The 23219-nt window shown below is 41.8% G+C and overlaps 1 protein-coding gene across 23 annotated transcripts in view; it reads right to left on the bottom strand.

Moving 5' to 3' along the window:
• The window catches only part of LOC146973626 (neurexin-1a-like), a 253900-nt gene that overhangs the window by 43643 nt on the left and 187038 nt on the right, over window positions 1-23219 (bottom strand). The gene's annotated exons all lie outside the window — the stretch shown is intronic.

Raw genomic sequence — 23219 nt, 5'->3', positions numbered from 1 at the left:
GAGTCACACACGTATGTGTTGCTCTTCATCTTGTTATTGGTCCAGAACATTTCTGAGCTCTCCTTGAAAAAAACATTATAAAAAACATTATTACAGCACATATAGCCACATCATGTCCTTTACTGAGTTCATAACATCAGTTAAATAAATGATGTAGTTAATGGTCAAGCGTATCCCCCTGAGCTCCACTGTTATGTACCTGTTATGGCCATATGTGTATTACTGCTATCTGGTCCATTAAAGTGCAATAAACACACACTTTCTCTCTTTCCTTCTCTCTTTTTTTTCTGTTCGGCCATTCATCCATCACACCTACACCCAATCCTCTCTGCCTCCCATTCATAACACTGTAGACACACCTGTGCCACTAGAAAGGTAAAAGCTCCAAAGCGGCTGAGAGGATATCAGGAGAATCTGAGGAGCTTGTGTGAGACTGAGTCATTAGATTCCACTGACGTCATTACATCAAAGTATAAACACAGAAACATAAAGAGATTGTCTCATTGGAAGTTTGAACCCAGCTTAGCCTCCGTCTCTTTAGATCCACGTGTGATGGCTATCTACGCTAATAAGCTTCTTTTTACAGTACATGATCGAAGTCCCTGAATCCTACTGCTTAATCCAGCTCAGATGAGTACAAATGTTGGTGCAGCCTCTCTCCCTCCGTCTCTCTCTCTCTCTTTCTTTGCTTATGAGCTGCAGTGAAAGGAGCATCTGGTTGGAGGCTCAACCTCCTGTAGCAGCGCAGCACTCTGCATGTCATTATCCAGTCAGCACAGCAAATAGTACATTGCATCTCCATTTCTCTCTCTCTCTCTCTATCTAACTCTCTCACTTGCACAAATTCACTCTTTTTCAACCCCCCCACCACCACCACCACCACACACACGCAAACACGCAGAGTGCAAGAGAGAGAGAAAGCCCAGTTCCCTTTAAGTGTAGAATGAGTTGAGCATGTTTCAAGAGCCAGGAGCTAAAGTGCAATTAAAACCATTTGTAATGTGTCACACCATGTTACCAAAACTAGGACAATTGTATGCTTTGTAATGTAATTTCAACAGATTATATAAGATGATGCATTAAAGCAACAGCACAACACAATTTACTGCCTGCCTGAGGCATAAACACTCATCAACAGAAGCTGAAAAGCAGACGGCTACATCTAGTGTCAGGTTTTCAGATGTGAATGGGTGAGAGGTTCATCTGTAGACGCTGGTGCTGTAGTAAGAGACCTTGCGCTAATTGTGAGCCGGCCCTCTTGAAACCCCTCAGCAGGCTGCAGCGCCTCAGTAAGAGGCAGCAGATACTATGAATGCACCCGAGCTCAGACCTCACCATGGCTGATTTTCAGACAATTCTCTGAATGCGAAGTCAAATTCAACATGATATAAGGGAACTTTCTTTCAAGGACTAGCACACACTGAACTGCATTAACTGAGAACTTTTTTAGTATCATTGCTCTTGGAAAAAAAAAAGAAAAAGAGAGAGAGAGAGAGAGAGAGAGAAAGAGAGAAAGGTTTAGTGGAGGGACCAACCCAATTAAAATCCTGCTTTTAATAGCCTCCTTCAATTGACTTTTAATGTTCCCCATGGCCTCGTTAATAAATTTACTGCATTTAGTCACAAACTGCCAACTCGAATTTCCATAGCATAAAAAAAGCCTACTTCACACTCTTGAAAGAGATGAAGAGGTAGATAAAAGAGGGTAACAGACAAAGGATGAAAACTAAACCATCAGATTTAGGGAGTCAGATGTCAGATGAAAGATAAGACCGAAATCTTAAAGGCTTGGAGTATTCAAAGTTAAATTTTTGACATGCTTAGAGCCCTTTTTTCTCCCATATTAACATGATTAACTCATTGCCTCTGCCTTTTAATACAGCACTGCCATTTGCTTTAAATACCAATAATATTTTCCTCTAAATAATAATCCAATACTTTTGAGCATCTCCTGAAATTCAATCTACTTAGACAAGTAGCTTCTCAGTGAGTTCAGCCCTGAGAGGAGCCTAATCCTGGTACTCTAATAGGGTGCAAGCTTATGTCAGAGAGTGATTGATAGCTGCTTACATAAACCCAGTCCATTACACCCTGTACAGTTTTAGGGCTGCTCACTTGGTAAGTGCTGCTCCCCACAGGGCTGCCCCCCTGGGAACATACTGTACGGAGCACACACACCGCACCCGAAGAACTCAGCCCTGTCTGACACTCCGCACGCTGCCTTGATTAATTGCTCATCAAGCTGCAATAGAGTTTAATTAACTGATGAAGTTGATCCACCATTCTCCTCTAATCTGCTCTTTTTTTTTAAATGCTTCTCATCCTTGCAGCTGGAGGGTGGAGTAGCCGCTGCAATACTCAGGGTGTCAGTTTCTCCTTAAAACTCTCCATCTGTGCTCATTATACAGCCATAGAGATGCTTCTTTTACTGGCTATAACACTGCAAAGCAGCCTCTGCAGACTTTTGAGTTTTTCTGAAATTATTAGGAGCGCTCAGCAGCGTCAATTCTTTTCCTTTTTCTGAACAAATGTGTCTTGAATGCTTCAAGTACTCGAGTAATAGAGCTCCTTTAACAGCAGCTTAGGATGTTTAGATAAAAGTTGCTTGAACCTTTGGATAACAGTGTTATAGCCATAAATAATAAATCAAATGATAAATAAAGCACGCTTCTGTCTTATGGGATATTGTTCATACTGCGCTTGAGGGTCAAACCAACCGAGTGCGAGACAGAAGCACACTGAGTTGAAATGATCCACACGTGTGGAATGGTTCACTGAAGCTAATGTTTCTTCTTTTTTTTGTACCCCATCCATGTCAGTAATAAGAAAAAAAAAAGGAAGTGAAAAGTGGTTTTGAAGATGGTTTCGGGCCTCCTCTTCAATCTCTGCAAAAATGAACACCACGGTGTAGGCTGCCCTAATGTTTTGCTTGTTTATGAGTCATTCATGTTGACAACCATTGTGCACCCGTCACATTTCATATCTCACCAGGCCGACGCCACGGGACTGCAACACATCTCCCTTCAGTGCACATGTCTGTGAGGGGTCTGTTGGCAGGTGGGAGAGCACCTCCGCCATTCCTTCAGTGTGTGTTACATGAGTGTGTGCAGTGTGTGTAGCGTGTGCATGTTGAGGGGATATTACGCTCTCGCTGTAGAAGCTAAATGTATCAGTGTAGAAGGGGCAAAGTCGACTGTACCGTTCACCTTATCTTTTAATTACCTCTGACAGACTTCGGCTTCTTCTTCTCCATTTTTTTCTCTTTTACAAAGCTTGGTTAATGAAATTACAGACATAAAAGAATAATTAGAAGAAGGAAAACTGATTTTTCCCCCCCCTGACGGCAGGTGGTCTATACACTGCACATTACACTGCAATTCACCCCCACACCTGCAATTACAGTACAGGCATACACACACGCACACATGTGCAACCGCTCAGATATAATCTGTACAGTACGGAGAAGTGACAACAAACCTGGAGGCAGAACACTGTAAAGGCAGGACTGTGCTTTCACAGAAAATGATACTACGGCATCACAGAAGTGCCACATGATACATTAACTCCCTAATATCTAAAACCATTTAATGATGTTACAGACTATGACAAACCTACAGTATATTGACTCCATGGATCTGAAACTAGTGGGGCCTGTGGAGTTCATACTTCATCTATCATATAAAATACTTACCACATGCAATATAAATCACATTATGGTACTTAACACACTCCATCCTCTACCTCGAAATAAAACAAATCACCTGTTAGTTGCACTGCCGCACTGCAAAACTATTTTAAAAGTATAACCTGCAGCTTCCAGAGGGACTTTGCATCCATATGTTTCTCTCAACTTGGTCCAATCAGCACATATGCACACGTCTACATAAGGTTCCCCATCGCTGTTTGTGCCGGTTCTATACTGTTGATGAACATATGGCAACACTGTCAGCAAATCTCAAGCTAGTCTCAGCATATTGCACCGAGATAGGTGAGCAATGAGCCCTTAAACAGAAGAGCCTTCACTTCAGATGAGCACATGTGAAATTGATTTACAAGCAGGAGAAGGATGCTGGAGATGTTTTATTTTTAACTTTTTCATTCTATACTGTACGTTCATCATCCATTAAATTGTCTGCAAAATGCTGCTCCAGATATTTGACCTCTTTCTTTTTTAGAGCTTCACAATAAAATAATTGAGAATACTTATTTCTAACCTCATTAATTACAAATGCATTAATTAAATATAACTTTAAAGCTATTGTGCTGGGGAAATATAAACAAATCACCTCCATACATCAAGTTACTTAGTAGAAGATGACTAATTGCAAGGATTTACTGTAGAGCTTAAACAAAAGTGGAGATAATTCAGCAGCCTGACTAACGCCACAGCTAATGAGAAGAGTCAGGCACCAGTGTGAGGTGTAGAGTTTAGCAGGTACTCCTACTATAAATCTGGTGGTGTGGGGAAAAATATAACTTAGTCACTGTTTATTTACTGTCAGAGCACTTGGGTTGAAAAGCTGTGTCAGCTGCATGTTAGTCAACTTTTAAACGTCGGAGAACATGAAACAAAGTTAGACAAGGTTTCCCTCCCCCTCCGTTTACACCGTTGCCTCGGAGCGTTTCCAGCGTCGCCGAGGTAGAAGTGCGTTCGCTCGGAGCTCGGCTTATTTCAAAATCAAGTCCGCCGGCTAAAGTGCCTAATTATCTGTGAAGTTGGCTTGAAATTGTTTCCATTGCTAGGAGACTCTACCAAGTGGCTTTCTGTAGGAGAGGCCTCATCAAATACCTCGAGTTAATAAATCATCAAGCCAGCTGCAGCAGCTGTTTGAAGCAAGGTGCTAAGAGAGTAGCAGCAGACGAATGGCTACGGCTACTTCTACAAGGGGTATCGTATGAAAAGAGTAATTTATGCTAATGTGGAATGTAGCGGCGGCTTCTTCTTCTTTGTGAGCGTAACAGGAAAACATATGAGCACTAAGTGTTTCTACACAGGGGGATTTATCACAATACAAACACGGTTTTCTCCTCATTAGTGGAACGGGAGCAGCAGAAGTTTAGATTCAGCTGGAAGTGACAGTGAGTGTGTCTGGAACCAGCGGCGCTTTTCAAAAGGCCTCTCACTTGTCATTTCCTGAAATGACATTTTTGCTGTCTGTCCACACTCTTTCTGTTACCTCCATCTTTGGCCCGCCACTGACACATTCCATCAAGGGAGGTCAACAGATATCTGAAATTTCGTTCTCTTTCTCTCTCTCTCGGACTCAAAGAAATCAATTCAGGTTTCAGGTGATTCTCCCGTCTGTCCACTTGTGACAGCTGGCACGCAGTCGGGGTGAGTCGACCTTCATCTCTGTCCTCTCCCCAGTCAGGACTTCCTGTGCCCCCCCACCCACCCTCCTCCCTCCTCCTCCTCCTCCTCCTCCTCCACCACCCACACCCCAGAGTGTACTCAGACTCCGGCTCACCTCATCTGTACGATTCCTACAGCACGGCTCTCTGGGTAAATACGATCAAATATAATCAAGTGAGCCTTTGAGGAGGGGGAGGACGGAGGGAGGTGGTGCAATCACCTCAGTGAGAAATGGGAGCGAGAGAGAGAAAGAGAGAGAAAAAGATGGCAAATTCAGGTAGAGCTGGGGACATATGCCTGAAGGCAGGGAACATATGGTATGACTTGACCCTTAATCCTCACAACGAGACTTCCACACACACTGGACATGATAAGGATACACACGATGACAAACATTTTGTCATGTCTGCTCAGATTATCTCCCGTTCACGGAAACAAAAATAGATGAGTAACCCCTGCCCGTCAAAATTAAACATGCATTATTCTCCTGATGTTACAGAAGGTGTTGTGAAAATGTATTACAGTCACGAAATCCCGTTTGTTAGGAAGTTTTACTCACTGTGGGGATTTTTGAAGGTTTTCACTAAGCTGGGATTCTTGTAATAATTGGATTGTTTCTCATAAATATGCAATCCCTCCTTGTTCTACCGAGATCTGTTCCACTATGTTTTCGCTCTGTATGAGCTCTTCATGTAATTATGTGACAGGTCTTGCTAATCTTGTAAAAGGTGTCACACACATTTCAACTCGGTAATGCACAATCACAATTTTAGCACAGTTCAGCTAAATTATGTCACATTTCCATAATTACTCCATTGTGTTTTCAATTTAGGATTGTGTAATTATTTGGGTGACTGATATAAGTATGAATATATAACAAGAGATACAATGTGTCATCACCACTGGCAAGAGAGAACCAACCATGGATTTGGATTTGTCATGAATTTGTAAATATATGCACATTAGAGTGGAACAGGACACAGGCGATGACTGGCGGTTTGGAGAGTAGATTTTCACTCTAGCTGCATAAAATATTTTAACGCTCAAAATGAACCTTCAGTTTTCTCAAAACTGCACTTTTGGCTCAAACTGAGATAGAAAACAATGTGACAAGGCTGCAGTCAGAGACCCATTAGCATGATAGCAGCGCAACATGAAGATCTAGTGAGAATTCAAACACAAGGAAATAAATCCAGCTGTAATACCAACACGTTCAAGTGAGTTAAAAACAAAGGCAAACTGCTTAAGGAATGAAAACAACAGTTTAAGGGAGGAAATTATGTTCATTATATTCACTGAAATCCCCTAAATTCACTATGAAAAAAAATAAAGTCGCAAATTAAGTCTTAAATGTTGCTGCTTCTGCATTGAAGCTCTTTCATTGAGGGTGTTTAACTGAAATTCACAAAGAGAGCTGGAATAACATTTGAATGGTAATCGCTGACAACAGTAGTAGTTGCTGTTAGTTTATTCAAGTTTGCAACTTGAAACATGTTGACTGATTTGGTCAGTCAATATGGGCACCTGGTGCTGCATAAGAGAGATGATATTACTTGCTGGGTATTAAGTGAGATTGTGCTCTGTTTCTGGTCTGATGACAATCACAAGGAAAAAGAAAAAGAAAAAAAACAGTGGATCCAAACTTCCAAGGTCTAACTCTAACCAATCCATGCACCTCCTGCAGATGCTTCACAATACATTAGATTTCCTTTTTGTAGGTTGGTATTGTCCCAACCTATTTGCTCATGATGGATTACACATCTGAGCTGGTAAACTCCTGCTAGCCTGTAATTCTGAGCTCATCCTGAGGTCCCATATAAATCAACAAATGTCTAACATCTTTTGAAAATAGCAAGATCCATGGACTTCATTTTTAGTTTCTATCATACTTTGACTATCACGACTAGAAACATTTCCTTTAGCTCTTATTATTTGCTGAACAGATTGGAAACAGGTGATTTTGCGGTGTCTCATATGATCATCATCAACTTTGTGGAAGTTGCACTGACTCAATCGTCTCTTGTTCACAGACCATGTACTGATAAAACACCTTCGAACAGAAGATAAGAGTTTTTATATTAGTGATTTTATCTCCAAATGTAGTCTTAGATTCTTTTCCGAACTCAACTCACATCATTAAATTGTTCTGTACAGTACATATCTGCTTTCTGTCTGTTCTTATATTAGACCAGATAAAATAGGAGGAGGAGTTTTTCAGATATTGTTTTGAAAAGTTTCAGAGTGTAGAAGCACATCAGTCTGACAATCCATCATCCCCCCTGAACACCAACACCAACTCCCTACTTTAGTTTTCTGGTTTTAGATGGATTTTTCTCACCAATTCTTTGTTTTCATGTCAAGAACATGGTTTATTTAAAGGCAATGGGATTTTCTGATGCTCTGGCACATCTTGTGCAACATGTGAAGCATGGCACCCATTTGGTCATTACCAGGAGGTTTCGAAATATGTTATCTCCTTAATCACCTGTGTGTTGTCTGTTTGTGTTTCACCATGTAATTAGACTGTTGGTGTAATATGAATCGTTGATGACAACGCTTGTACCAGGTTGTTTGATATAAGTAATACTTTCCCTCCATCCAATGCTTACATGATTAATAAAGATAGGTATTTTCTTGTCATTGTTGCTCCTCTGGAAAAAGTTAGTCCTCAAATTGTGGTGGGAAACAGCTGCTGGAGGAGAAACGGAGCTGAGAGACAGCAGAGGAGTGGTGAATAAAAGTTAATCTTTACATCTAACATCAAAATAGGAAACACTAAAAACTAATGGTTACAATGTGATTCTTTCTGTTTCACCTTCTACTTTGAATACTTGTCCCTAATCATCCAGATAAAGACAACACTTATCAGTCAAGGGTGAAGAAAAGCTCAGCACAATGTTCATCCATTTTTCATTGTGGCCTTTTGTGATTCTTGTTCAAATTGTAAAAAAAAAAGTCCAATTATTTATTATTCAGCTCTGTCTTTCATGAGGTAATTAACGAACTCAGTTATCAAAGCAGCGCAGCCTATTGGTTTGAGATTATGACCTGCGCAAGAATTAAGCTTATTATGTGATAACCAGTCGCTGTTGGTTAAACAGAAAAAAAAAAAAACTTTAGGCTGACACCATATCTCCATTTTCAACATGGAAAACGGTCTCTCTGATAGGCTGTGCCTGCAGTATTTATATATTTTTTTAAACAACATTCAAGGAAATGAGTGTATGGAGTAAGTGTGAGGCGAGTCTGCCTGCTGGGTCTCCTGTGTTGTTTTGCTGAAGAGCGAGAGTGGGAATCAACAGAAGACCAGCAGTCGCCGGGGTTGGAGGATGGTTCATCACATCACAGCTTCCCAGCACACGTCACAAAAAAAACAAAGAGCAGCTCAAACGACTCTCACCTGAATCTCACACACTACGCGGCACTTTGACGCACTCCACCCACGTAAAATACCATTTTTACAAATTCACACCTTCAGTATGATCCCCATCCACTTTTTTTTCATTTAACTTCTCCAAAACCTCTACAACTACAGTAATATAGCCCTTCTGTTCCTGAAGAGGAAGACACACTTTTTTTTTTTAAATCAGTCTGTAAAATAAAAATAACATGGTGTGTGATGAAAAGACTGTGACCTGTAAGACAACACTGCAGCATCCAAGTGGTACTGCAGATCAAACTTCTACTCTAGACGCTTCGAAATAAGACTACCACACTGTTGGATTTGGACCAGTGGATGACGTCCAGTAATCTTCAACACTATCATTAACTGGCACAATGAGGTGATCTTACAATTTGGCACAAAGAGCTACAGAAACTCCTGCCTGATTCATCTACAGCACAAATTAATCTTGGAGCCTCTTGATTTTAGAAATAGCAACCAGGCATGATAAGAGCTTAGAGGAAAAAGAGGAAAATTCATTACAAATATCATGTTTGCTTTGCATCCGTCTTATTGGTGCCAAGTGTGATGAATGCACTACTGTTGATATTCATCCATTATATTGAACATTTGCAAATACTCACCCAGTTCTTTTTAAGATATTAAAGAGATTAAATCATAAGAAGCTTTTTTTCTTTTTCTTTTTTCAATGTTCTTCTATTTAGCATTACAGTATTCAATACATGGACTGGCAACACACTTTAGCTGTGTTTTTACCACATCATCATCATCTTCATGTTTCTTGGATTTAAAAACTAAGTGTTGCAATTTTCCATTAAGTTTATTTTACTGTAGCCTATATATTCATAATTTATGTGTCACTCACTGAGCAAATCCATAATCTAAGTTGCAACAAAGAAACAGATTAGTACAGAGGTTTATAGGTGACTAAGTCTGTTGCCATAGTGATGTGGGGGAAGATAGAAATCCATTTAAAGCAGTTGTCATAATTGTGGCAGTCGACACAAGAGAAACATGTGGTTCATGTTATCTTGGACAATGAATTCTTTTGAAGGTGTAGAATAAATATCAGCGACTTAGCCAACGTGCAATTTCCATTATCAGACTTAATTCTGTGTTTAGATTGAAAGCAACAGCTTAATGCTGCTGGAGGTCTCTCACTGAAAAATGCTGAAATCAGACATCAGCACAGTTAAGAGAAAAAAAGATTTTCCTATTAAGTTTCCTACAGCAGTAGTATAGCCACTAGTGATGGCTGGCTGGTTATCAACAGGAAGAAGAGAAATAGTGTACAGAACACCAAAAAATGGAGCCAGTATATTGCCAATAGCTGTTATTTAACTTGGGTAAAGTGTTTTAGTGCGCATTTTTCCTTTAAGAGAACCCTGGAGTACTTGTTTCTAATACTTCCACAGCACTGAGAAACTGCCAAGCTTTAAAATTGCCACCATCAATCAAGGGGTTTTAAAGGATGCAACAAGCAATTTCATGGATGACTTTTTTCAACTTCTCCAACATTATTTCCCATCAGCCCCATGTATTACTGTGCCATTCCCCCCTCCCCTGTTTCTGTTTGATTCCTAAGCCATTCCTAAGAAAAAAAAAGTCTGTCTGTGCCCTCCTCTCACTTATTCATGTCCTCTGACTTCCCTGTCTTTTAACATTAACGTGGCTCATACTGATGTTCCTATTCTCACACTAGAGCAGGTTCACCTCAGAAGAGGAATACATTAAAAACGATGTGGAGCAGGAGGTGTTAAGTTATGACAAGTGTACTGCACTTAACTTAAATCACAGAGGGACGAGCCTCGTCCTAGATTTTTTTTATAGATAATGGAGGACTATTGTTGCGTTCACAATATTTAAGAAATGTAATTCCACACTGTGTTGTTGTAGCGGCTCTCAGGTCCCATTTTCGTTTTGAACGATGCCCGGCAGATGGGGGGATTTAGTGGGTATGGGGCAGATGACAGGGAGAAATAAAAGAGAAGAGATATCTGTTGCTCTCTGCTTGCCTGCGTACCTTACAGAAAATGGGTGAAAGTGAGATCTCATTTTATTCCAATCAATCAAAGCAGAGCACATAAATGGATGTGATAGGTGTATCCGTGACAGGAAAAAAAATCAAAGCAATGAAAAATACAGGTTAAGACAAAAAAAGACAAAGAACATTTAAGGAAGTACCTTGGTATTGATTCCAAGTTAAGGAACAAAAACTCACACAATCCATATTTCTGACTGCTCACTCTAACTCTCATTTTTTACTATTTGGCCTCTGTAAAAATCATTTAACAGCACCAGTCACACACACACAGGATGTTGTCCTACTTCACACTTCGATAAAAAGAAGGGATTTGCTATAAACCAGAAAAAAAATTCAAATCATCATGAGGGATAACCGTGAAAATGTGTGATTTCTGCAGCAAATGGGATATTTACTGAATTGTTTTTGTCTTGTTTTTCCACAGACAATCCTCAAGTGCCTGTCTGCTCCTCGCCGTATCTTTTCAAAACACAAGGGAGCCCGATACTTACACGGAGCACCTTAAAGAGATATGGGATCATTGTCTTTATCCCCGGGTCCAGCAGCTATTTCTGAGCGAACCTGACCCGGTATCTCCGGACTGATGGATGCCTCGATATACTGCAGAAGATTGTTAGGCAACAAAAAGCTTTACTCGAAGCAGGAGTATTAGAAAATGTATTGGGTCTTAGTCTTTTGTGATGTGCTTTTCTGCTGTCTTATACTGACATCTAATTTATGTTGAGGCCGCTGAGTATACAGCTGAGTGATCACTAAAGACAGCGGTGATTTTCTCCCTTAAAGCCCACAAAGGCTGCTCTGCCCTGTTCTGCCATAAGTTAATGACCTGCTGCAGCTGCTGTGGCCACTGGACTCCAGTTCAATACATTTTAACAAGCAGCTGTAGTCGCTGAGTTATTTGCCGGGATAGACGGTAATAAGGAATGCTAACACAAATGTGCAGTTAAGTTAAGATTTCGATCCACGCTGATGCAAAATGCAGAGCAACAAAATGCATTTTCAGATCAATATCTAGTTGTTTTTTTTCCTTCTAAATACATAAACCAAGCGAGTGCCAATTGGGATGCTATCTTCTTGGTGTCATGAGATCAACACTTAACAGCTTCCTAACAAACACCACTAGGATTTAAAATGCACCTCCCCACCTCTTCCCGCTTGTCCTACGGCAGCCTGACATCACGGTGTCGGAGAATTGCCTGTTAGGGCCACAGAGCAAGGTGACAAGTCTAGCCAGGAGCTGTCATTACGAGCCAGCTGAGTCAGTGTTGAACCCAAATACATTTTCATAAAACGGCAGTAGCTGTGCTTTTCTCTCCCTTTCTCCAAATTAACACTCTCTCCCGCTGCAATCATCGGCACTGATTTAAATTGATCTCAGTCATCAAAATCAACGATGGGACACCGTAACTGTACATTAATTTTCCTCTAAAGATTTGAGGAGGCAAGAAAAAAAAAATCATCCAGCCCACTCAATTTCAGGATTTTGTGCAATTATTCTCACTTGTCATTTATTGTGAGTGCAGTAAGGAACACCTGCTCAGGGATAAATGGAGTGGGGTGAAAATCTGCCAATGGACACAGTGACAGCAGTGCTGACAGCCCCTCTGGAAGGTGATGACAAGTAGACACCAAGTGACAGATATGTGGATGTTTGTCATCTCTGTGGAGCTGACCAGGCACTTTCATCTAAGTTTGTCGTGTTTTTTGACGCAGCCTTGTCTCTGCTTCTCTTTTCCTGCCCATATTCAGATGCTACATGTACAGCATGTACAGTACAGTAGTACATTCACAATGCAGCTTAAAAAAAGGGTCCTAAGATGATGGTGCACTATTGTGAGACTCTTTTCAAACTGCAGTTTCTGTGCGTCTGTGCCTCTGCTAAATAATCTGTGGCTATAATCGATTGATGCTGTATACAGTAGCTATTGGTGGCTGCACAACTTTCTCTCTCTCTCCCCTGAGATACAACTGCTTAATGCCAGCACCTCATTCATCTCCACATAGTCCAGGCTGATCATTTGATATTCATCAATTTATCATTAGAGGGACTGGGCTTTGTAACGCTGCGCTAACTAGACGAGGTATTGACACATTTTAATTGTTGTACTATGAAGAAGCCAATTACATTTGCTCTAATGAGAGGAAATTGATTAAGGCAGACTCTTGGGTTGCATCAACAGGAAATTGATGGAGGAAAGGTGGGTGGTCCTCTGGGTGCAGTCTTTTATTTTTGAGGTCATTTAGCACCTTCTAATGAGACAATGTCACCTCGCCAGTGGCTTTGTTTGCATATTGATGTTTTTTTGTTTTTTTTCTTTCATTCTGTAATAGATTTTCTAAGAGTTTGACCCACATTTCTATATCTCCACATTCAACTTCGTCTTGGTTCACAGAGAAGCTATAATCAAGCTCTGGCCTGGGTAATTTTGCAGTTCCTCTCAGTTGAGTTAATTTGTTTGTTTTCCATTTCAAGTCCACATGCATTTTACAATGGGCGCCTGGTTTTCCGGGCTGCAGGTTATGGCACATAAAGGAGCTGCTGGCGAAATTAGAGCAGGGCAGTCAGCTGTTACTACACACAGCACCTTAAAGGGATAGTTCACCCTAGAATGATATTTCGCTCATTATCTACTCACCCTCATGTTGACTAAGGGCTGGAAGAAGTTTCAGATTCCTCCGTGGCTTCTCTGAGTTACAGGGGGTCTCGGCATAGCAGTGCATGTCCATATAACGGTTGCAAAGGGACACCGGAGCTCTTCGTAAAAAAACACACACAAAAAAACATCCAAATACCTCCATGCTGCTCGTATGTAATGTCCGTCTTGTGCTGAAGCCCCAAATTGCGTAATTGTCCCGAAAAAAATTAAATAAGTCTATATTTTAAGCTTGTTTGTAGCGGAAGCTTCTCGAAGCTCCTCTTCCTGGTCCGTCCAAATCTCGCGTGATTTGCGCCGGCGTCAGCATGCGTCAGTGCAGTTACTGCGAATCACGCGAGATTTGGACGGACCAGGAAGAGGAGCTTCGAGAAGCTTCCGCTACAAACAAGCTTAAAATATAGACTTATTTAATTTTTTTCGGGACAATTACGCAATTTGGGGCTTCAGCACAAGACGGACATTACATACGAGCATCATGGAGGTATTTGGATGTTTTTTTGTGTGTGTTTTTTTACGAAGAGCTCCGGTGTCCCTTTGCAACCGTTATATGGACATGCACTGCTATGCCGAGACCCCCTGTAACTCAGAGAAGCCACTGAGGAATCTGAAACTTCTTCCAGCCCTTAGTCAACATGAGGGTGAGTAGATAATGAGCGAAATATCATTCTAGGGTGAACTATCCCTTTAAAACCTGAGACAGCCCAGCACTTTTGATTCAGCCTCTCCAGAAGTTGTGGCCAGCGTATGGAATAAAGATGCTGATGCCCCCCCCCTTTTTTATTTTCCCCCTACAGTTAACCTACTTTCTGCAGGCAGGGCAATTTCTCCTACCTGTCCAGAGATGCGGAACACAGTCGATCCTGCTAAAAGAAGAGCCTCGGTTTGACTCCCCTCCAGGCCTGCGGGCACCTCTAACCTCAGACTACCATGCACACATGTGGATAATAACCATTCTAGCTTTACTGATGTAAGCAAACTATCCAGACCTCTGTCACCTTTACAATAAATCATATGGAGTTCAATGGTAATGGCTGACACATAGTATACAGAGAGCTGTGGTAACATCTCCTAAAATACAGTGGTTAGTTTCAAGCATTTACAGAAAGCTTCTGGTAGAATCATCACTAGTCTTTTCCCTTGAGAGTCATAAGAGGGGCCTTGATCCATACAGTTAAACTGCAGCTATTTCTCTGGTAAAACATGATCCATAGGGGCCAAGGCACTGTGATGAAGACTTGTGTCAGGCCAAGTGAGCTGGAACTGATGGTGCACATAATTAATGGTCTGAAATAAACTGAGAATTAGTGCTGGGCTGGGATGTTAATTGACTATGATACTTGGGCTGGTGCCTCTCAGCCCGAGGCTCTTACTCTTCTCCCCCTGCTTTGCTCTATCACTTTGCTTCGATTTTCGCTGTGTCCTATTTCTTCCACTCCTCGCTTTGCTTACTCCTGATTTTGCCTCCCACTCAATTCCCCTCTCCCAATTTCAATCTCATTTTCCATGTCTCTTATCCTTTCCTTGTCAGTCTCCTTTACCTTGAAGGTATCTGGGACTTCAAAAACAGAGCGAGAGAGAGAGAGACATGTGATGCACACTTCTCATGCTGAAGCAGCCACCTACACAAACTTTGCAAGCTGCAGTTGAACCTTACGATTGCAGATAAGCCTCTGTAATGATACCAGAGTACTAACACTAATAAGAGTAGCATGCCAACATGCTTGCACACACACATATGCACACACTCAGAGAGGGAGCTGCAAGTTTCACCTGTTTAGCATCCTCTTCCATAATTCATATGCTAAAATAGATGACCTGTGCAACTCTGGAGCAAGAGTGTGGGAAAGGTTGTGTACTTTGATAAATATGCAAACAAACAAGGTCATAAATAAGCTGGGTCCAGCATTTTCTCCTCCTCCCAATTTTTTCCTTTTCTCTTTCCATGCACACTTTTCTTTTCAAACACTGTGAGACTCATTATTGTGACAGTCGAGAAAGAGCTTTTGTTTAAAAAAAAATATATGTTTTTTAGACAAATAGAGTCATGGTCAAAATTGAATCAACAGCGCTAGTTATACCTTAATATTTAGTTCTTGATAATGTTAAAGACCAAGTACACTGGATTCTATATGCAACTCAGTGACTATCTACAATGATTCTACTGTAGCAAAGTTAAGACTGTTTTCACTCACGACTGTCATCTGTGCTCAAACTCTTCATAAAAAGAAATGAAATAAATAAATTAATAAAAAAAATCTAATTATATGTTATGATAGAATTTGTAATTAGCCGAGACTGAGGCTCAGGCCTGTTAGCTGGCAGGAATAAATAGAAATGAAAAGCTGCTGACACTTTTCCAAATGACTGGAAGCCAACTACCATTGAAAATCAGCATATAAAAATGAATGCCCTGTAACTAAAGGTGTCTTAGTTGTTTGAGGGAGACATTATTTATGTGACAGGAACAGTGTCCATGTGAGTGCTCACTTTCTAAAAAGCAATTTCAGAGGAGGGAGTCTGAAGCTTATATTTTTGCAGTCTTTAACTGATTGTTTATTAGGTGCAGATTGGGTGATTTTTTTGTGTGTGTGTGCGTGATATACACATTCATTTCACTGATAACAGAGCAATTCCAGCTGCCATCGCCACCACACCCAAACAGAAAATACAGCCCGGCTGCAGCAGTTCAGTTTTGATAATAGAAAATCAGACACTGCCAAAGCTTCTCGGCCATCATTAATCTCCTGCCCTGGTGCCTGACTCACAGGGAGTGACTGGTGATGGATAGGAGGAGAAGCAGAAGATAGAGCAGAGAGGAGACTGGAGTGAATGAGAGAAGTGAATTAGAGAGTAAAAGGCGAAGGCACATCAAAGAAAAGCTGGAAAGATGAAAAACTCGATTACAGAGAGGAGATGTGGTGGAAAAGTCTGGAGTAGGTGGACTTAGATGGGAGCTAAAGAGAAAGGGAATTTGTGGTATTAAGGCAAACAGCAGGAGCTGGTCTGAAGGGAAGCGGCTGGACTGAAGGAATAAGGTCGGCTTCATCACTCCATCAGAGATTGCATCGTGGCCAGATGTCTGGTTGTCCACACGCAGATAGCAATCACAGTCATCCCAATACCTCCCCCATCACAACCCATTACTCTATCTCTCAGCCACAGACGCCTGCTTCCCGGCTACACGTGTTGTCTCAGTGATGATCCCTGGGACATCACGCTGTCATAGGGCTCTCACCTGTCAGCGCACATGAACATTACCTCCCATATTACTAAGTGAGCTTTTTGCGTAGGCAGCTGCGGCCAGAAGCAGCCGCCGGCCAGAGCTGAGGAAAGAGAGCCGCCATTGATTTGTTGCAATGAAGGACAGGCTGAGGTTGGAGGCCTGAGGTTGTGGGGCTGAGACTGCGCCGGCTGTCAGGGTCTAAAGGCTGCTGGAGTTCTGAGACAGCTCAGCGTACAGAGGCATTTATCATCAGCAAGGTAACTGGCTTCTCTGAAAGCAACTCAGGCGAAAAATGAACAGCTGCCATGGCTGTGCTCACAAATACCCCACCATTCTTTCTGCCTTTCACCGGCCTCGGTTTCCAGCAACAGGAAACAAGTCAGACATATTGTCATTCAAATACAAAACTACTCAAAACGAGCCACATTTGACTGACTGGAAATGACATATTGGAATGGAGGGCTTTTAAAAGGGCATTCAGTATGCAGGGAGGAAACAAAAACATTAAAATCCGGTCCTGTGTGTTTGGCTCTTTCACAATCTTAAACTTTGTGGAAATCACTGAAATTTGCATGCATGTCTTTTTGTGGTGTCGTTATATTGTGTATGCATGCAGTTTGTGTCTGTGCTTCTGCTTTGTATGCTGTGGTGTGATGTGTCTTTGCTGCATGTGTTGGGGATGTATTGAATTATGTTTTCTGATTGATGTTATATATGTTCTTTTGTCATGTCATGTTGTATGTTCTTTTGTCAAGTTGTTAATTGCTGTGCATGTTTGTAGATTGCCTTGGCTAATAACTTTGTAATTTTAATCATATTCATATTCTGTTTTTAGGGTGACTTTTTAACATCCGTCTGGGGACTACAGATGAAAAATAGCCTCTTGGCTAATTCTGGCGCATTTACAGTGATGTTATTAATGTGCACTGTCCCTGTTTTCAAATAAACTTATAAACTAAACTAAACTAAACAGGCTGCCCAGTGACCTCACATGATTTTGATCCACCTATTCCCTATGCTAATGGGTTTACTAACCGAGATATGCGCAATCGTTGATATGTCATCAACAAGGTGAGCATTTCTTTTTAACAGCTGAGGCATCGACTGACACACTGTTCTTCACACCTATGCCATTTACACCTCATCAATCAATTAGGTGGGTGGTAGGACTGGTGCTGGAAATAGACTGCAGTCTCCTGGTCTCCTCTCACTCAGACCTTTACAATGCACACATGCAGTCTATACGTCAGAACACGGTGATGTGAAACTTTCATATTGAGCAGATGCAGGAGGTGTAGCGGTAATCAAGTGTTCGATGAAAACATACTGCAAAAAGGGAGAGAAATAATTCCTGTCTTTTTAAGTGGATTTGGAGTGCACTGTCGTGACTATAAATAATAGGAGGTAATGTATGCTGCATTGCATTGCAAGGTTCTTAGGACGTATAATAACTCTTGTCAAATCGTGTCACATACTCCAGCTTTAATATGCATTTCTACTTGAATTGGATGATGTTTTCAGCTCTTTGTCCTTGTTTTAAGATTGTTTCTTTCTTTCTCTATTTCATGTTGTTTTTATTCAGCATATCGTTCTCTCTCTTCTCTATTCTTTAGATAAGGGTTTCATTATTTCTAGAACTGCATGTACAGCTCTGTATATTACACATGGAACTTCCTGCAATGCTTACTCTTGGGTTTTGCAAAGGCATTAGCGACGCCTGTGTTCTTCTAATCAATCAGGTGTTGAGGCCTATTCTATTACTACAGGGGAGCAGGTTGCATGTACAGTACTTTATGTGTGTGTGTGTGACTCTAGCGAATCCAATGACCTCCCTTGTAGGACAGTAATTGGCATTCCCATATGGTTATTTTACACCTATAATGACATTTTATATTATTTTATATGTTTGCACACTCTTTTGTGCTGCTGTAGCAATAACGCATTCATTTAAACCTCCAAATTCTCTATTTCACCATGGCTTTGCCCCTTTTCTTTCAGCTTTGTCCAGCTCATGGTTTCCATATCTCTGTCGTATTGAAGCTGAAACAGAATGTGGGCCCATTTCCCTGTGCAGCGCCGAGTGTTGGGGAGGGCTGCAGATTAAAAAGCCTTCCCCTGGGTGCGCTCACCAGGCTGTTCAGCACTGCTCGCCAGGGAGATTCACTACATACATTCTCTTTTATGGCCCTTTCCTTATTCATCATAACACAGCTTCAATTTTATTAACATCTCCAGCCAAGCATACATCTTTGCCTGGGCCATCAGTCTTCTTCCTCTCTATTTCCATCCGTACACCAGTCCTCTCCACCCAAGTTCCCCCCATGATGCTCGTACAGTGCACGCATACACAAGCGTGCACTGTTATGTACAGGTACTGTATACAGTTTTCACAATGGGAATGGCTCTGTAAATGGACACATTTTTTCCAACTCAGGCAGGTCTTTATCCCCCCCCCCCCAGCTGCTACATGCCTCGACACGGTCTCAGGCCCAGCTGGTCTCCAGCACAAAACATGCTGAACATGGAAAACAGATGATGCATCCAAACTTTATTATATGCAAACTGCAATGAACTGAGGAGCACTGTGAAAACTGAGCAAAGCTATGAAACATTGAATTTGGAGCAAGACTGCCCTCCAATCCCACAAACATCCACACACAACAGCTCACCTGTATAATAAGTCCAAGACCGCACACATGATTGGAAAAATACAAAAAGGCATCCATTACCTGCATGCAGTGTCATAAAAGAAAACAACAAAAATATATTTTTCATGGATGTGGCCTACACTAGAATGCTAATGTGCTATTTCATAGCATTACATGGTATAAGACATCTGACTTCACACATTTCCAAGATTTGAGATCCAGTCTATTTTTAGTGCCTTTTTTTGCCCTTTCCCTAGGCTGTCTAAGTGTTATACCAGACACTGCAAGAAAGCCTAATTTCACCGGTCACAGTCTTCCTCGCCATGAGAAACAGGCATATGCCCTTGAACCCAACTGGGAGGTAGCGTGGCGAGACCACTAAAAATGCTGTGATGACTGTAGTAGAGCTTACTAACCGTGGCTGAACTATGCGCTGAGGAAAAGCAAAAGTGGATGCAATGGATCCAACCGCCAAGTCTCACGAGGAAGGTGATGGTACCAGGGCCATCGCAGCGTGAAAAGCTTTGATGGAGGAGCCGTACTCGTGTTGTATCATGAAAAGAAAGAATGTGAAGGAAACAGAGGGAGAGGACACAGCGTTGGTGTTCCTCTGAAGTTTACCGCAACGTCTCACAAAGCGAGCACTCCTGCTATGGTTGTACCGTTTTTAGCCATGATGATAAATTATTCAGAATTGCAATACTATAGCAAGACAACTGGAAACCTGCTGTAAGTGATGCGAAAATGTGATTCACGGGGCGAAAGAGAGGACGTGTGAGCGTGTGTTGTACAGTATGTGAGTGTAGTTGGGTTTGTGTAGTAATATGGTTGATCACTGGCAAATGAAGTTGGAAAAGAAACTGAACTAAATATGAACCACAGATAAGAAGAGTGGTCTTTTGACCTATTAAATATTGAAACCGGATATATGATGCATTATTTTTAACTGCTAATTTTTCCCAGTGTTTCCAGAGCAGCTCCAATGGAACAGAGCAGACTGCTGTGGCTTTCCGTGGCTTCAACTACAGTATGTGTTATGCTAAAGTTAGCTGAGCTTGTTAGCTGATTCTCACTGATTCTCACAAATGTATCTACAGTAATGTAATGCGGTGCCTGTGATGTGACTGTATGAAGCGGAGAATGATTTATCATGTAAGCAGCTCATCCATTTAACAAGTGCTCCTGAAATAACACAACTGTGGCGCTGCCTTTATGAATTCAATTGTTTCATGATCTGAAATGTCACATTTTGATTTGCACTCAGAAATGTCTTGGAAACAGCATGGAAACAGGTAACTATGCTGACAGAAATAGGGGCCAGGGTGTGTTGTGCTGTATGTCAAATATCTTGTGGCAACTCTGTAAAGAACAGTATGTTTTTACTGTCTTTACCTCTAGTGATGTAATGTCAGCTGGTCAAAGTACCGCCTCGTTTGAACTGCCATGAGATCTGGTACACATCCTTCATCATCCCTTCAGTATTAACTCCCTGTGCCTTTTCTTCCTCATGTCAAAATTCAGACTTTGAATTTTTTCCCCCAGTATTTAATGGCTACTTTCTTGCAGTGACAAACTCTTGCATTGTGATTGGCAGCATCTTTAGCATTTGATGTCTCAGTGCACCACTTCGAATCAAGCGAAATGCACAGCCGTCCTGACCCGCTGAGCCGCCATAACATAGCGTTTGTCCCAAATGAAATATCCCCGTTATCATGTCTGAGCTTAAATGACATTAGGCAGCACCCGAAGAGAAACAAAACATGCCAAACATTACGATGGGCTTCTCATTTAAGATTCATGAGTTGCCCACAGCTATCTTATCCCTAAAAAAGAAAAGAGAAGAAACACAAAGACACATTCATCATCAAGGTGCTGTCCAGATCATAATGAGAAAAGCTAAAACAGAGAAGAAGCTGTCGTCTTCAGTTGTCCGATTCTCACCATATGCCGCGGCTCCTGTCGACTACTTGCTGCTTAAGAGAGAGCCAATTTATTTCCCCAGAAGGATGGACCACTTGTGACATTTGGCAATGGAGCATCAGACATTTCATCCAGCTGTTCCAGACTCAGACACATAAACACACCAAGGAAGGGGCTGGAGGTAGGTGTTGTCACTGCTGACGCTTTGATAGGCTAAGCAGGCCGACTCAAAAGCTGCTGCATTTTAATGTGTATTGATCTGTGCTGCATGGTCCTGATATAACCCCCTCCATCCCACCCATATATGTTCTGGTGCCAGTCCGTGTTCACATAAAAAGGATAAACACACCCACACATGCGGCCAAAATCGTTATGTTCCAATATCCTACTGTATCAGCGCTTCACATAAATACATCCATTGTTGCTTTTTCCTCTGCGATATTGCATTTGGTTGAATGGCCTCCACAATATTTACCGTGGAGGCAGGAATTGTTTCTCAACGCTAGTCAAAGCAATGGGCTGTTTTGCCAGAAGCTATTAGGGAATGATCTGTTTTCAGCGTGAAAACATGCGGCTTCAAGGATGCCGATTCAAATCGCAAAGTACATTTGACAGATTTCCAATGACGGCGTATTGTACTGACAAAAGGGCTCCTCTACTCAAGACAGAATGCGGCACAATTACATTTCATTAATTTCCTTGCTTTGGAAATTGTCGAGCAAAGTGAAGGTTTTCTACCAGATGAGTTTTCAGCGCTGAGGCAGAGCGTACCTTTCTTGCACAGGTCCTCTTTTTCCCCCTCTATCTAAACATTAGCCAGTCAGCCTCCTGTCATAACTTCCATTTCCTCATGGTGATCAAATTGATATGAAATTCGGAACCAATATGAGGGAGATGTGACATCATCATCGTCGTTGTCATGTAACAATTTCCTGACTTATTACCTAATTATATTCATTTTCTGTGGAAATGACAGCAGTAGCGAGGAACAACACTGAACGCGCCTGCACCCCAAATTGTGCACATATAAAAATGTCCCACTGAGCACTTTGTCAAGCATGCAGAAGAGTTTGTATCAGCGTGTGAGTGTGTGCGCGCTGCCCTGATGGAGGGGGTCATGGGGCTAAAATGAGCATAGAATCTGGAAAGAGGGCTATATGAATAATAAAAAGGGATGGTCGTGCCAGGCCTCCAGCATGCAAGTCTAATAAAATGCTTCCATTAGCAGAGCCATCCAGGTGTAACGTGGCCATGAAGGCTAGATATCCAAGCAGAGGGGAAGCGCTGGAGCCTTGTTATGGCGAGAGCAAATCCAAGCCCACTCTACCAAACATTAATCCGTGTGATGGCTCAATAGACTCTTTATGTCCCCGTGTGTGTATGTGGGCTCCTATTTGTATGCGTGTGGCCGTGTGCATGTGCGTATACGCGCCGATGAGAACGGGAGAAAGGGGCGAGTATGTGTGTGGCGCACTCGATTTGCACAGAGACATGCATCGCTGGCAGTCGCTGCTGAAGGCAGGCCTGCACATGCGTGTGCTCAGATTTCCATACTTAGCTATAGGGCACTCTCTGATCTGATGTCATCACTTTATCACGGTAATGGAAATTGGATTTAATTTTCTCTTTTCAGCTGCCGCACGTTGAATCACCCTCAGTTCAGCTCGGAGGGGGAAAATTGACGGTAAATGATTCCTTGCTGACTGCCCCTCATCCAGCTCATAAACACCGATCTTATTTGTAGAGGCGGTAAAATTGTATAATTAAAAACAATAATTCACTACAGGTCGTTATCGTTGCTGCTAATTAAGCTGAGTTGACAGAGCAAGGTGTGTGTGGCGAGGTGGCACTCACAGGAGATATATTGCTTTGTAGTCATTACACTGACAATGTGGAGGGCATGTAGGAGCAAGTTATCTTATTTGTGCCGCTGCTTGAGGATTCAGTACAAGATGAAGGACACACCACACA

This window comes from Trachurus japonicus, chromosome 15 (genome assembly GCF_045865225.1).
Source record: "Trachurus japonicus isolate A0001 chromosome 15, Traja_1.0".
NCBI lineage: Eukaryota > Metazoa > Chordata > Actinopteri > Carangiformes > Carangidae > Trachurus > Trachurus japonicus.
The sequence above is the reverse complement of the archived record's forward strand: the minus strand, read 5'-3'. Positions and strand labels throughout refer to the sequence as shown.